The sequence below is a fragment of the Mustela erminea genome, chromosome X (assembly GCF_009829155.1).
Source record: "Mustela erminea isolate mMusErm1 chromosome X, mMusErm1.Pri, whole genome shotgun sequence".
Taxonomy (NCBI): domain Eukaryota; kingdom Metazoa; phylum Chordata; class Mammalia; order Carnivora; family Mustelidae; genus Mustela; species Mustela erminea.
Window position 1 is genome coordinate 70,946,582 of NC_045635.1, and position 14,241 is coordinate 70,960,822.

Genomic DNA, 14,241 nt, shown 5'->3' on the forward strand with positions numbered 1-14,241 from the left:
GATCTCCTTCACTCAGTTTTCTTCAATTTATGTTTTGCATAATTATATCACAATAATTAAAATTAAAACAGGAAATTAATATTGCACAGTATGTATGTACACTTCTATGTTCCTTTACCACATGATTCTTCTCCCTCTTTTATCTATCATTTCCAGCCCTTGGCAACCATTCAACTCTTTTCCACTTCTATAATTGTGTCATTTAGAAAATATTATATACTCCATTTATGGAGTCATACAGCAAGTGATTTTTTTAAAGTTGGCTTTTTTATTATGTTCAGTTAGCCACTGTACAGTACATAATTAGTTTTTGATATAGTGTTCAATGATTCATTAGTTAAGTATAACACCCAGTACTCAGCACAGCACATGCCCTTCTCAATACCCATCACCCTGTTACCCCCTCCCCCCACACTCCTCCCCTCTGAAACCAGCAGAAACAACCTGGGGTCCATAGTCTCTCATGGTTCATCTCCCTCTCTAATTTTGTCCCCTTTGGATTTTCCTCCCTTCCCCTATAAGTCCTCTGAGTTATTGCTTATGTTCCATATATGTGTAAAACCATATGATAATTGTCTTTCTTTGCTTGACTTATTTCACTTTACATAATCCCCTCCAGTTCCATCCATGTGGATGCAAATGGTGGGTATTCATCCTTTCTGATGGTTGATTAATATTCCATTGAGGCAGGCTTTTTTCACTCAGCATAATTTTCTGAAGATTTTTTCAAGTTGCATTTATCAGCAGTCCATTCCTTTTTATTGTTAAGTTGTATTCCCTGATTATTTATGTACTATTTTTTCCATTTATTTGCAATGTTTGTCTAATCATTCATTCATCAAAGGGAACTTGGGTTGTGTTCATGTTGGAGCCCTTAAAGCTTTTATGAACAGTCAGTCATGAGCAGGTTTTTATGCAGATAAAAGTTTTCATGTCTCTAGAATGCAAATGCTAAAGAAGGCAAATGCTCGGACCTATGGTAATTACACGTTTAGTTTTATTTAAAAAAAAAAAAAGGCTGTCAAATCGTTTCCAGAAAAATAGTACCATTTTACATTTTTACCAGCAATGTATAAAAAATCCAGTTTCTTGGCATTCTTGCTAACATCTGGTATTCTCAGTAATTAGAAAATTCGCTGTTCTTATGTGTGCATGCAGTGATAGATCACTGAGTTCTTAAGTTGATTTCCCAAAGGCTAGTTGTTGAAAAATTTTTTATGTGCTTCCATATACTCTCTTCAGTGAAATATTTCTTCATGAATTTTGAAGCATGAGAGACTGTGGACTCTGAGAAACAAACTGAGGGTTTTGGAAAGGAGGGGGTGGAGGGATGGGTGAGCCTGGTGGTGGGTATTACAGAGGGCACATCTATTGCATGGAGCACTGGGTATGGTGCATAAACAATGAATCTTGGAACACTGAAAAAATTAGATTAAATTTAAAAATAAATAAAATGTGTTTTAAGAGTTCTTCATATATTCTAGATATGAGTTGTTGTCAGATATGTGGTTTTGCAAATATATTCTCCCAGTCTATAGCTTTTATTTTCCTCATCTGGGTCTTTTGCAGAAAAAAAAAGGGGGATTTTAATTTTGATGAAGTCCAAGCTATTTCTTCTTTTCTTTTATGGATTGTGCTTTTAGTGTCATTTCTAAAAATATTTCACCAAGCCCTAGGTCCTGAAGATTATCCCCTATCTTTTCTTTTAAATTTTTTATAGTTTTTACTTTTTACATTTAAATCTATGATCCATTTTGAATTCATTTTTGTATAAGGTGTGAGATTTAGATCAAAGTTCATTTCTGTTTTCTATAGATATCAAAGTGTTCCAGAAACATTTTTTGAAAAGACTTTGTCCATTGAATTGCTTTTGCATCTTTGTCAAAAATCAACTAAACTGTCCATAGCTATTTCTGGGTTCATTAATCTGTTTCACCAATCTGTATATGTATCTTCCTGCAAATACCACATATTCTTGATTACTGTAGCTATATAAGTCTTGAAATTAGGTAGGTGGATTTCTTCCATTTCATTCTCCCCACCCCCAGAGTAATTTTAATTATAGTAGAATATTTCCTTTCCATATAAATCTTAGAGTTTTCTGGTCTACATCAACCAAAAAATATTGTTGAGACTTTTATAAGAATTATGTTAAACCTGCATATTTGGAGGCATTTCAGTTTTACTGTGTTGAGACTTCCAATCCATGAGCATAGATGTCTTTCCATTTATTTAAAACTTCTTTGATTTCTTTCATCAATGTTTTGTAATTTTTAGCAAAAAAACCCTATACATATTTTGTTAGATTTACATTATTTTTTTCAGTAATTGAAAATAGTATTATATATTTAATTTCAGTTTCAATATGTTCATTTTTACTATGTAAACACACAACTGATTTTTGTATGTTGATCTTGTATCCAGAGACTTTGTTAAATTCACTCATCGGTTATAGGACTGTTTTTGTAGTTTCCTTAGAATTGTCAACATAGGCAATTGTATGTTACTTTTATTTCCTTTTCTTGTTTCATTGCATTAGCTAGAACTTCTAGTATAAATTGAATAAAGGTGGTCAAAGTGGACATCTTGTTTTGTTCTTTATCTCAGGGGGAAATCATTCTGTATTTCACTATTAAGTGTGATGTTAACTGTAGGTTTGGGCACCTGTAGATTTCTTTTTGAGGGGCAATTTAAAAAAATTATTTATTTTTAAATTTCTTTTCAGTGTTCCAGAATTCATTGTTTATGCACCACACCCAGTGTTCCATGCAATACATGTCCTCCATAATACCCACCACCAGGCTCACCTAACCCCCCAACCCCCTTCCCTCCAAAACCCTCAGTTAGTTCCTCAGAGTCCATAGTCTCTCATGGTTCATCTCTCCCTCCAATTTCCCCCAACTCCCTTCTCCTCTCCATCGCCCCATGTCCTCCATGTTATTCCTTATGCTCCACAAATAAGCGAGACCATATGATAATTGACTCTCTCTGCTTGAGTTATTTCACTCAGCATAATCTCTTCCAGTCTGTCCATGTTGATACAAAAGTTAGGTATTCATCCTTTCTGATGGATGGAGGCATAAGGATGAATTCAATTTCCTTAATAGTTATAGGGCTAATCAAATAATCTATTTCATATTGGGTAAGTTGTGATAATTTGTACTTTTCCAGGAATTGATCCATCTCATCTAAGTTCTCAATTTGTCCATATAGATTTGTTTGATATATTTTCTTTTATCCTTTTTCTGTCTGCAAATTCTGTAGAAATATCCCTTGGCTCATTCCTAATATTACTAACTTCTGTCTTCTTTCTTTTTTCTTTGCCATTCTTACTAGATGTTTGTCAATTTCACTGATCTTTTCAACATACTCACTTATTATTTTATTGATTTTCAAATTCTTATTTACTTTTACTTTTTGACCACCTTTACTCATTTCTCCCATCTTCCAACTCCCCCCCCACCATTGCATCTGGCAAACACCAATCTGTTCTCTATATCTATTAATTAAAAAAAAAATAGAGTTGGCTTTGGTCAGAGTTCCAAGGTGGCAGTGTAGTAGGGCACTCTGAATTTGCCTCATCCGTGGAATACAACTAGATCAACCTCCAAATATGCTGAACAACCAAGAAGAGGACTGGAGGAGTATGGAAACATTATATACAGTTGGAGTGAAAGAATTTGGCAGAAGTGAGGTTGAGAGCTCTGAATTGGGGAATTGGGATACTGCATGGCTGGGAAGGGGAGGAAGCTGAGTTCATGAAGTTAAGTCAGGAAGAGGGAGAAAGTTGGAAAGATTATAGCAGTTTGTGACCAAACAATAAGCCATGGCGAGTGGATCCCTGGGAAGCTCAGGGAGAGATTGCTCCCCTTCCTAAAAGGGTATTTGGAGGAGCATATCTGTGCTCTCTAAAGACAAAGGGACAGCTAAGGAACCTTGAGGGGGGCTCAACAGCAGGGTCAGAGGGGAGCAGAGAGGGGAGAAAACCTCTTAACTTTTTAGTGTGAGCCACATTAGGTTTAAGCTTCTGTGCATGTGCCAAATAGCTGCTTTTTTGGGGACTTACTGAGCAGATCACAGAGACTAGAGCAGAATGTAGATAACCTTGCTGCTATTTTTTGCTGCTGCCACAATATATTCAAGCCTCTGCAATGGCTTTTCTGGGTCTAAGGGGAGTAGGAGACTGAATCAAGTGCAGATGGCTGATAACATGGCCCCAGCTTTTTGTTGAGTGATACAATAAACTCTAGCCTCTGCACACACACGGGGCAATGGCTTTTCAAGGACAGGATGGTGCTGGCCACACACTGAGCCTCCCAGCCAGGGGACAAGAATGGGCACACACATCAGCAGGCCCTTTAAAATTTTAAGGTTTGAATTTCAGCCACTGGCCAGAGATAAAATACAGGAGATCTGTGGCTCTGGTTATACCAATGACCCAGACCCAGACAGGTCAGGACAGGGAACTGAGGAGGTCCTGGGTCACAGGAGACTGCTTGCTTTTTTAAGAGGGCCTCCTGAGCAGCGGCTGCCAGTTCCACTCCCCAGGGACAAGAGGGAGAGGTGATGCCTTATTCTATCTACCTCTTCCACGCCCCTTCCCTCCTCTCACCCACCAGCAAAGTCGGACTCCAGAGAGAAACACAGTGCCTCTAGTGGAGGCCCAGACACTCCTACACTAAACCCAGACACCCTGACCTGGCAGGAGCATCTTTAAGAGGGCCAGTCAGATTGTGAGCCAGCACAGCAGATCTCTTCCTCAGGAGACCAAGAAAAATCCCCATATCTACCAAGTCTACTTATTAAAGAAAGCTCAAAAACATCAGCTTCCAACTTATCTTCACAAACAAATCAAAGCATAACTACTTAAAGGCCAAAACACTCTCTACTACAAGGAAGTAGGAATTCTGTAGAGAAGGACCATTAGGAAAGATCAGCCAAAATACAAGAGCAGAGAGTGCATACCATACACCAGAATCACTTTCTGAAGATATTCTTGTTGTTCTTGATACTATTACTGCTGATTATGCTGGTTTTGTTTGTTTGTTTGTTTTGTTTCTTTTTTCCCCAAATTATTTTATTTATTTTATTTTAAAAAATTTTTGTTATGTTCACTTAGCCAACATATAGTACATCGTTAGTTTTTGATATAGTGTTCAATGATTCATTATTTGCATATAACACCTAGTGCTCATTACATGTGCCCTTCTTAATACACATCACCCTGCTACCCCCTCCCCCACCCCCCCAAAACCCTCAGCTTTCTTTCCCTTTCTTTCCTGACCAAATGACTAGAAGCGGAATTTCAAAAGAAAAGGAACAAGTAGATGTAGTACTTCCTGCCACAGATTTAATCAGTATGGATATAAGTAAGATTTCAGAACTGGAATTCAGAATAACCTTTATAAAGATACAATATGGGCTTGAAAAAAGCATAAAAGATTCTAGAGAATCCCTTACTGCTACTGATATAAAAGAAATAAAATATTATCAGGCTGAAAGTAAAAATGCTTTCACTGAGAGGCGAAAAAAAAATGGAGGCTCTAACTACTAGGGTAAATGAGGAAGAAGAGTCAGTGATATAGAAGACAAAATGGTGGAGAAAAAGAAAACTGAGGAAAAAAGAGAAAAACAACTATTGGATCAAGAGAGGATGATTTGAGACATCAGTGACACCATAAAGGGCAATAACATTAGAATAATAGGGGTCCCAGAAAATGAGGAAAGACAGAAGGGACAGAAGTTTTACCTGAACAAATTGTACCTGAGAACATCCCTAATCTTGGAAAGGAAACAAGCATTCAAGTCCAGGAGGCACAGAGAACCCCCCTCAAAATCAATAAAAATAGGTCAAAATAGCAGCATATAATAGTGAAGCTTGCAAATTTCAGAGATAAAGAGAAAATCTTGAAAGCAGCTCAAGACACGAGGCTAAGAGCTCTAGTACTATGTTGAACAATAGTGGGAGAGTGGACATCTGTGTCTTCATCCTTACCTTAGGGGTGAAGTTGTCATTTGTTTCCCCATTGAGGATGATAGTCACTGTGGGTATTTTATATATGGCTTTTATGATTTTGAGGAATGTTCCCTTTATCCCTACATGGTAGAGGGTTTTATCAGGAAAAGATGCTGTATTTTATGAAATGCTTTTTCTGCATCTATTGAGATAAAGAAATCTTTAAGAAAATAAAATAAAGTAAGCCAAGTAATCATGAGAGAAGAGAGCAAGAAAAGAAAGGGATGGAGAAAAAGTACAAAACAACCTTATAAAAATTGAAAAACTGGCAAAATATACATATCTATCAATAATTACTTGGAATTTAATTGGCTAAATGCTCCACTCAAATGACAAACATTGATGGACTAGATTAAAACAAACAAACAAACAAATGCACACCAAGGCCCATTTATATACTTCCTATGAGATAATTATTTCAGACCTAAAAACACATGAAGTTTAAAATTTAAGGGTTGGATAATTATTTAACATGCAAATTCCCATGAAAGGAAAGATCTGGTAGCAATACTTACATATGACAAAATAGACCTTGAAACAAAAAGTCTAAAAAGAGACAAAGATGAACACTATATAATCACTGCTGGCACATTCCAATAGGAGGATAATACAACTGAATATTTATGCACCCAAAATGAGAGTACCCAAATTCTTTGAGCAGTTAATAACAATAATAAGGAACAAATCACTAGTAATACAATAATAGTTTGAGACATTAACATCCCCATAACATAGATCATTGAACCAGAAAATCAACAAGGAAATGTTGGGTTTGAATGACACATTGCCCTAAATAGACTTAATAGCTATATTTAGATAATTTCATCCTGAAACGGCAGCATACACATGCTTTTTAAGTGCACAGGGAATATTCTTCATAACAGATCATATATCTGGGCACAAAATAAGTCTCAATAAATTCAAAAAGATCAAAATCATTCCGTGGAAATTTTCTGACCATAGCACTTTGAAACTAAAAATCAATCATAAGGAAAAAATCTTGAAGTAGCACAAACACGTGGGAATTAAATAACATGTTACTAAACAATAAATGGGTCAACCACAAAATCAAAGGGAAAATTAAAAAACAACATGGAGACAAATGAAAATGAAACACAAAGTTATAAAATCTCTGGGATGCAGCAAATGCTGTTCTAAGAGGGAATTTTATAGCAATACATGCCTACCTCAAGAAGCAAGAAAAATGTAGGGGCGCCTGGGTGGCTCAGTCTGTTAAGTGTCTGCCTTCAGCTCAGGTCATGATCTCAGAGTCCTGAGATTGAGCCCCGCATCAGGCTCCCTGCTCAGCAGGGAGTCTGCTTCTCCCTCCGCCCCTGCCCCAGCTCTTGCTAAATGCTCTTGGCTAAATTTTTTTAAAAAATCTTTAAAAAAAGAAGAAGCAAGAAAAATCTTAAATAAACAACAAAACCTCACATCTAAAGGAGACAGAAAAAATTAACAAACAGAACCCAAACCAACAGAAAGAAGGAAATAATAAAGATTAGATCATAAGTAAATAAAACATAAGCTAAAACAAGGAAACCAATAACCAAAGCAGGAACAGGATATTTGTAAAAATTAACAGAATTGATAAAACTTTAGCCAAACTCATTTAAAAAAACATAGAGTGAGTGGATTTAATCAATCAAAATCAGAAATGGAACAGGAGAACAATTGGTCAATACCACAGAAATACAAAGGATTTTAACAGAATATTATGAAAAATTACATACCAACAAATTGGATAACATAGAAGAAATGCATAAATTCCTAGAAACATATAATCTCCCAAAATTGAATCAAGAAGAAACAGAAAATTTAAAAAGACTGATTACCAGCAATGAAATTGATTCAGTAATCAAATAAGTCCGAAAAAAGAAAAGCTCTTAGCCAGAAGGTTTCCCGGGTGAATTCTACCAAACATTTAAAGAACAGTTAATACTTATTATTCTCAAACTATTCCAAAGAATAGAAGAGGAAGAAAAATTTCCAAATTCATTCTATGAGGCCTGCATTACCCTGATATCAAAACCAGATAAAGATTCTACAAAAAAGGGAAATACAGGCCAATATCTCTGAGTTTAGATGCAAAAAGCCTCAACAAAGTTTTGGTAAATTGAATCCAACAATACCTTAAAAAATCATTTACCACAATTAAGTGGGATTTATTCCCAGGATGCAAGAGTACTTCAGTAATCACAAATCAAATAATGTGATACATTACATCAATAAGAAAAAGGATAAAAATCATATGACAATTTCATTAGATGTGGGAAAAGCATTTGAAAACATAAAACAGCCAAGCATTTTATATATATATATTTTATATATATATATAAATTTTATATATATATATAAATTTTATATATATATAAATTTTATATATATATATATATATATATATATATATATATATATATATATATATAACATTAGATTTAGAGGGAGCATACCTTCATATAATAAAGACCACATATGAAAAATCCACAGCTAAATCATACAAAATGGGGAAAAACTGAGAGCTTTTCTCCTAGGATCAGGAGAAAGACAAGGATATCCACTCTCACCCCCTTTTTTCTCCAACACACTATTTGAAGTCATAACCACAGCAATCAGACAAAAAGAAAAGGAATAAAAACAACTACATTGGTAAGGAAGAAGTAAAAATTTCACTATCTGCAGTGACATAATACTATATATTCAAAGCCCCAAAGAATTCACCAAAAATTACTAGAACTGATAAACACATTTAGTAAGTTTGCAGGATACAAAACTCAATGAACAGAAATGTATTGCACTTCTATACACTAATAATGAAACAACAGAAAGAGAAATTAAGAAAATAATCCCTGTGGAATCCTACTTACAACCACACCAATGATAATGAAACACCTATGAATAAACTTAACGAAGGAGGTAAAAGATCTATGGTGTGTAAACTATAAAATACTGACGAAAGACATTAAAAATGACACAAACAAATGGAAAGATACCCCATGCTCATTTACTGGAAGAAGAAATATTGCTAAAATGCCCATATTATCACAGGTGCCTGGGTGGCTCAGTTGATTAAGTATCAGTCTCTTGATTTGGGCTCAGGTCATGATCTCAGGGTCATGAGATCAAGCCCTGTGTCAAGCTGCACAATCAGTGAGAAGTCTTTTGAGATTATCTTTCTCCCTCTCCCTCTGCCCCTCCCCCCATGCTCTCTATTTCTATCTAAAATAAATAAATAAATCTTTAAAAAAATGTGTATACTACCCAAAGCACTCTGCAGATTTAATGAATCCCTATCAAAATACCAACAACAGGCTTCATAGAACTAGGAAAAACAATCATAAATCTTGTATGGAAACATGACACTGAATAGCAAAACTATCTCAAAAAAGAAAGACAAAGTTGAGGCACCTGGGTGGCTCAGTGGGTTCAGCCTCTGCCTTCAGCTCAGGTCATGATCTCAGGGTCCTGGGATGGAGTCCCACATTGGGCTGTCTGCTTGGCGGGGATCCTGCTTCCCCTCTCTGCCTGTCTCTCTGCCTACTTGTGATTTCTCTCTGTCTCTCTGTCAAATAAATAAAAATCTTTAAAAAAATAAAAAATAAAAAAGTTTAAGAAAGACAAAGTTGCAGGGTCACAATTCCATATTTCAAGTAATATCATAAAGCTGTAGTAATCAATAAAATATGGTACTGGCACAAAGACAAACACATAGATCAACAGAACAGGCTAGGTGATCACCAAGACAGCATGGTACTGGCATAAAAACAGACACATAGAGCAGTGGAACAGAGGAGAGTGCCCAGATATGGGCTCTCAACTCTATGGTCAATTAATCTTCGACAAAACAGGAAAAAATATACAGTGGAAAAAAGACAGTCTCTTCAATAAATGGTGCTGGGAAAACTGGACAGCTATATGCAGAAGAATGAAACTCGACCATTCTCTTACACCGTACACAAAGATAAACTCAAAATGGATAAAAGACCTTAATGTGAGACAGGAATCCATCAGAATCCTAGAGGAGAAAACAGACAGTAATCTCTTCGATATCAGCCACAGCAACTTCTTTCAAGATATGCCTCCAAAGGCAAAGGAAACAAAAGTGAAAATGAACTTTTGGGACTTCATCAAAATCAAAAGCTTCTGCACAGCAAAGGAAACAGTCAAGAAAACAAAGAGGCAACCCACGGAATGGGAGAAGATCTCTGCAAATGACAGTACAGACAAAAGGTTGATATCCAGGATCTATAAAGAACTCCTGAAACTCAACACACAGAAAAGAGACAATCATATCAAAAAATGGGCAGAAGATATGAACAGACACTTCTCCAGTGAAGACATACAAATAGCTATCAGACACATGAAAAAATGTTCATCATCACTAGCCATCAAGGAGATTCAAATTAAAACTACATTGAGATATCACCTTACACCAGTTAGAATGGCCAAAATTAGCAAGACAGGAAACAACATGTGTTGGAGAGGATGTGGAGAAAGGGGAACCCTCTTCCACTGTTGGTGGGAATGCAAGTTGGTGCAGCCTCTTTGGAGAACAGTGTGGAGATTCCTCAAGAAATTAAAACTAGAACTTCCCTATGACCCTGCCATTGCACTCCTGGGTATTTACCCCAAAGATACAGATGTAGTAAAAAGAAGGGCCATCTGTACCCCACTGTTTATAGCAGCAATGGCCACGGTCGTCAAACTGTGGAAAAAACCAAGATGCCCTTCAACGGATGAATGGATAAGGAAGATGTGGTCCATATATACTATGGAGTATTATGCCTTCATCAGAAAGGATGAATACCTAACTTTTGTAGCAACATGGACGGGACTGGAAGAGATTATGCTGAGTGAAATAAGTCAAGCAGAGAGAGTCAATTATCATATAGTTTCACTTATTTGTGGAGCATAACAAAAAGCATGGAGGACATGGGGAGTTAGAGAGAAGGGGGTTGGTGTAAATTGGAAGTGGAGGTGAATCATGACAGACTATGGACTCTGAAAAACAATCTGAGGGGTTTGAAGTGGCAGTGGGGGTGGGAGGTCCGGCTACCAGGTGGTGGGTATTTAGAGGGCACGGATTGCATGGAGCACTGGGGGTGGTGAAAAAATAATGATACTGTTATTTTGAAAATAAATAAATGAAAAAAATGAAACTGCCCTACAATCCAGTAATTGCATTACTGATATTTACCCAAAGAATACAAAAATAATAATTAAGAAGGATATATGCACTCCTACTTTTTTTGCAGTATTATTTACAATAGCCAAACTATGGAAGCAGCCCAAGTGTTCATTACTAGATGAATGGATCAAGAAAATGTGTATACACATATAGATGGAATGTTATTCAGCTGTTAAAAAAGAGTGAAATCTTGGGGTGCCTGGGTGGCTCAGTGGGTTAAGCCGCTGCCTTCGGCTCAGGTCATGATCTCAGGGTCCTGGGATCGAGTCCCGCATTGGGCTCTCTGCTCAGCAGGGAGCCTGCTTCCCTCTCTCTCTCTGCCTGTCTCTCCATCTACTTGTGATTTCTCTCTGTCAAATAAATACATAAAATCTTAAAAAAAAAAGAGTGAAATCTTGCCATTTGTCATAGCATGGATGGAGGTGAAGAGCATGATGCTTAAGTGAAATACATCAGGAAAAGACAAATAACATATGATCAGTCATACATGAAATTTAAGAAATAAACAAAAAAGGAACAAAGGGGAAAAGAGAGAGAGACAAACCAAGAAACAGACCCTTAAATATAGAGAAAAAACTGATGGTTACCAGAAGGGTGGTAGTTGTGCAGATGAGTGAAGTAGTTGATGGGGATTATGAAGTACACTTACCATGAGCACTGAGTAATGTATACATTGAATCACTAAATTGTACACCTGAAACTAATCTAACATTGTAAATTTACTGCACTTTAATTAAAATTAAAATTTAAAAAACTTAAAAAAAGAAAAGATAATCAACATCACTAAGCAACAGGAAAATAAAAATCAAAACCACAGTGAGATATCACCACACACCAGCAAGAATGGATATTATCAAAAATTCAAGCAATAACAAGTGTTACTGAGGATGAGGGGAAAAAGGCAACCTTGGTGTTCTGTTGGTGAGAATGTAAATTGGTGCAACAACTATGGAAAATAATATAGAGTTTCCTCAATAACTTAAAAATTTGAAATACCATGTGATCAAGAATTCTACAACAGGATATATACACAAAGAAAACGAAAACATTAATTTGAAAAGATATATGAATTCCTTTGTATATTACAGTATTATTTACAAATGCTAATGTATGAACGTTTAAAGTAGTGTGTAATGTGTGTGTGTGGGTGTGTGTAGAGAATGTCTTGCCAGTTGAGACAACATGGATAGACCTACAGGGCATTATTCTAAGTGAAATAAATCCCACAGGGAAAGACAAGTAAACATGTGATTACACTTATATGTGGAATTTAAGAAACAAATAAAAAAACCCCAAACTAACAAAGATTGGATAAAAAAAAAAACAAGAACCATTGATACACTGTCTGTAAGAGACTCATTTTATTTTATTTTTTTAACTTTTAAAATTTTTTTTAATTTTTTAGTTTTTTTATAAACACGTAATGTATTATTATCCCCAGTGGTACAGATCTGTGAATAGCCAGGTTTACACACTTCACGGCACTCACCATAGAACATACTTTCTCCAATGTCCATAACCCCACCACCCTCTCCCGACCCCCTTCCCCCCAGGAACCCTCAGTTTGTTTTGTGAGATTAAGAGTCTCTTATGGTTTGTCTCCCTCTTGATCCACCTTGTTTCATTTATTCTTTTCCTACCCCCCAAACACCCCACATTGCATCTCTACTTCCTCGTATCAGGAAGATCATATGATAGTTGTCTTTCTCTGATTGACTTATTTCACTAAGCATAATATCCTCTAGTTCCATCCACATCATTGCAAATGGCAAGATTTAATTTCTTTTGATGGCTGCATAGTATTCCATTGTATATATATACCACTTCTTCTTTATCCATTCATCTGTTGATGGACATCTAGGTTCTTTCCATAGTTTGGCTATTGTGGACATTGCTGCTATAAACATTTGGGTGCACATGACCCTTCAGATCACTACGTTTGTATCTTTAGGGTAAATACGCAGTAGTGTAATTGCTGGGTCATAGGGTAGCTCTATTTTCAACTTTTTGAGGAACCTCCATGCTGTTTTCCAGCGTGGTTGCACCAGCTTACATACCCACCAACAGTGTAGGAGAGTTCTCCTTTCTCCGCATCCTTGCCAGCATCTGTCATTTCCTGACTTGTTAATTTAAGCCATTCTGACTGGTGTGAGGTGGTAGTTCATTGTGGTTTTGATTTGTATCTCCCTGATGCCCAGTGATGTGGAACACTTTTCATGTGTCTGTTGGCCATCTGGATGTCTTCTTTGCAGAAATGTCTGTTCATGTCCTCTGCCCATTTCTTGATTGGATTATTTATTCTTTGGGTTTGACTTTGATCAGTTCTTTATAGATTTTGGATACTAGCCCTTTATCTGATATGTCCTTTGCAAACATCCTCTCCCATTCTGTCAGTTGTCTTTTGGTTTTGTGAACTTTTTCCTTCGCTGTGCAAAAGCTTTTGATCTTGATGAAATCCCAATAGTTCCTTTTTGCCCTTGCTTCCTTTGCCTGTGGCGATGTTCCTAGGAAGAAGTTGCTGCGGCTGAGGTCGAAGAGGTTGCTGCCTGTGTTCTCCTCAAGGATTTTGATTGATTCCTTTCTCACATTGAGGTCCTTCATCCATTTTGAGTCTATTTTCGTGTGTGGTGTAAGGAAATGGTCAAATTTCATTTTTCTGCATGTGGCTGTCCAATTCTCCCAACACCATTTGTTGAAGAGGCTGTCTTTTTTCTGTTGGGCATTCTTTCCTGCTTGGTTGAAGATTAGTTGACTATAGAGTTGAGGGTCTATTTCTGGGCTCTTTATTTTGTTCCATTGATCTATGTGTCTGTTTTTGTGCCAATACCATACTGTCTTGATGATGACAGCTTTGTAATAGAGCTTGAAGTCTGGAATTGTGATGCCACCCACTTTGGCTTTCTTCTTCAATATCCTTTGGCTATTTGAGGTCTTTTCTGGTTCCATATAAATTTTAGGATTATTTGTTCTATTTCTTTGAAAAAAATGGATGGGATTTTGATAGGAATTGCATTAAATGTGTAGACTGCATTAGGCA

At 36.5% G+C, this 14,241-nt stretch overlaps 1 protein-coding gene across 1 annotated transcript in view; it reads right to left on the reverse strand.

The window, feature by feature from the left end:
• The window catches only part of HDX (highly divergent homeobox), a 236,935-nt gene that overhangs the window by 37,275 nt on the left and 185,419 nt on the right, over positions 1-14,241 (reverse strand). The gene's annotated exons all lie outside the window — the stretch shown is intronic.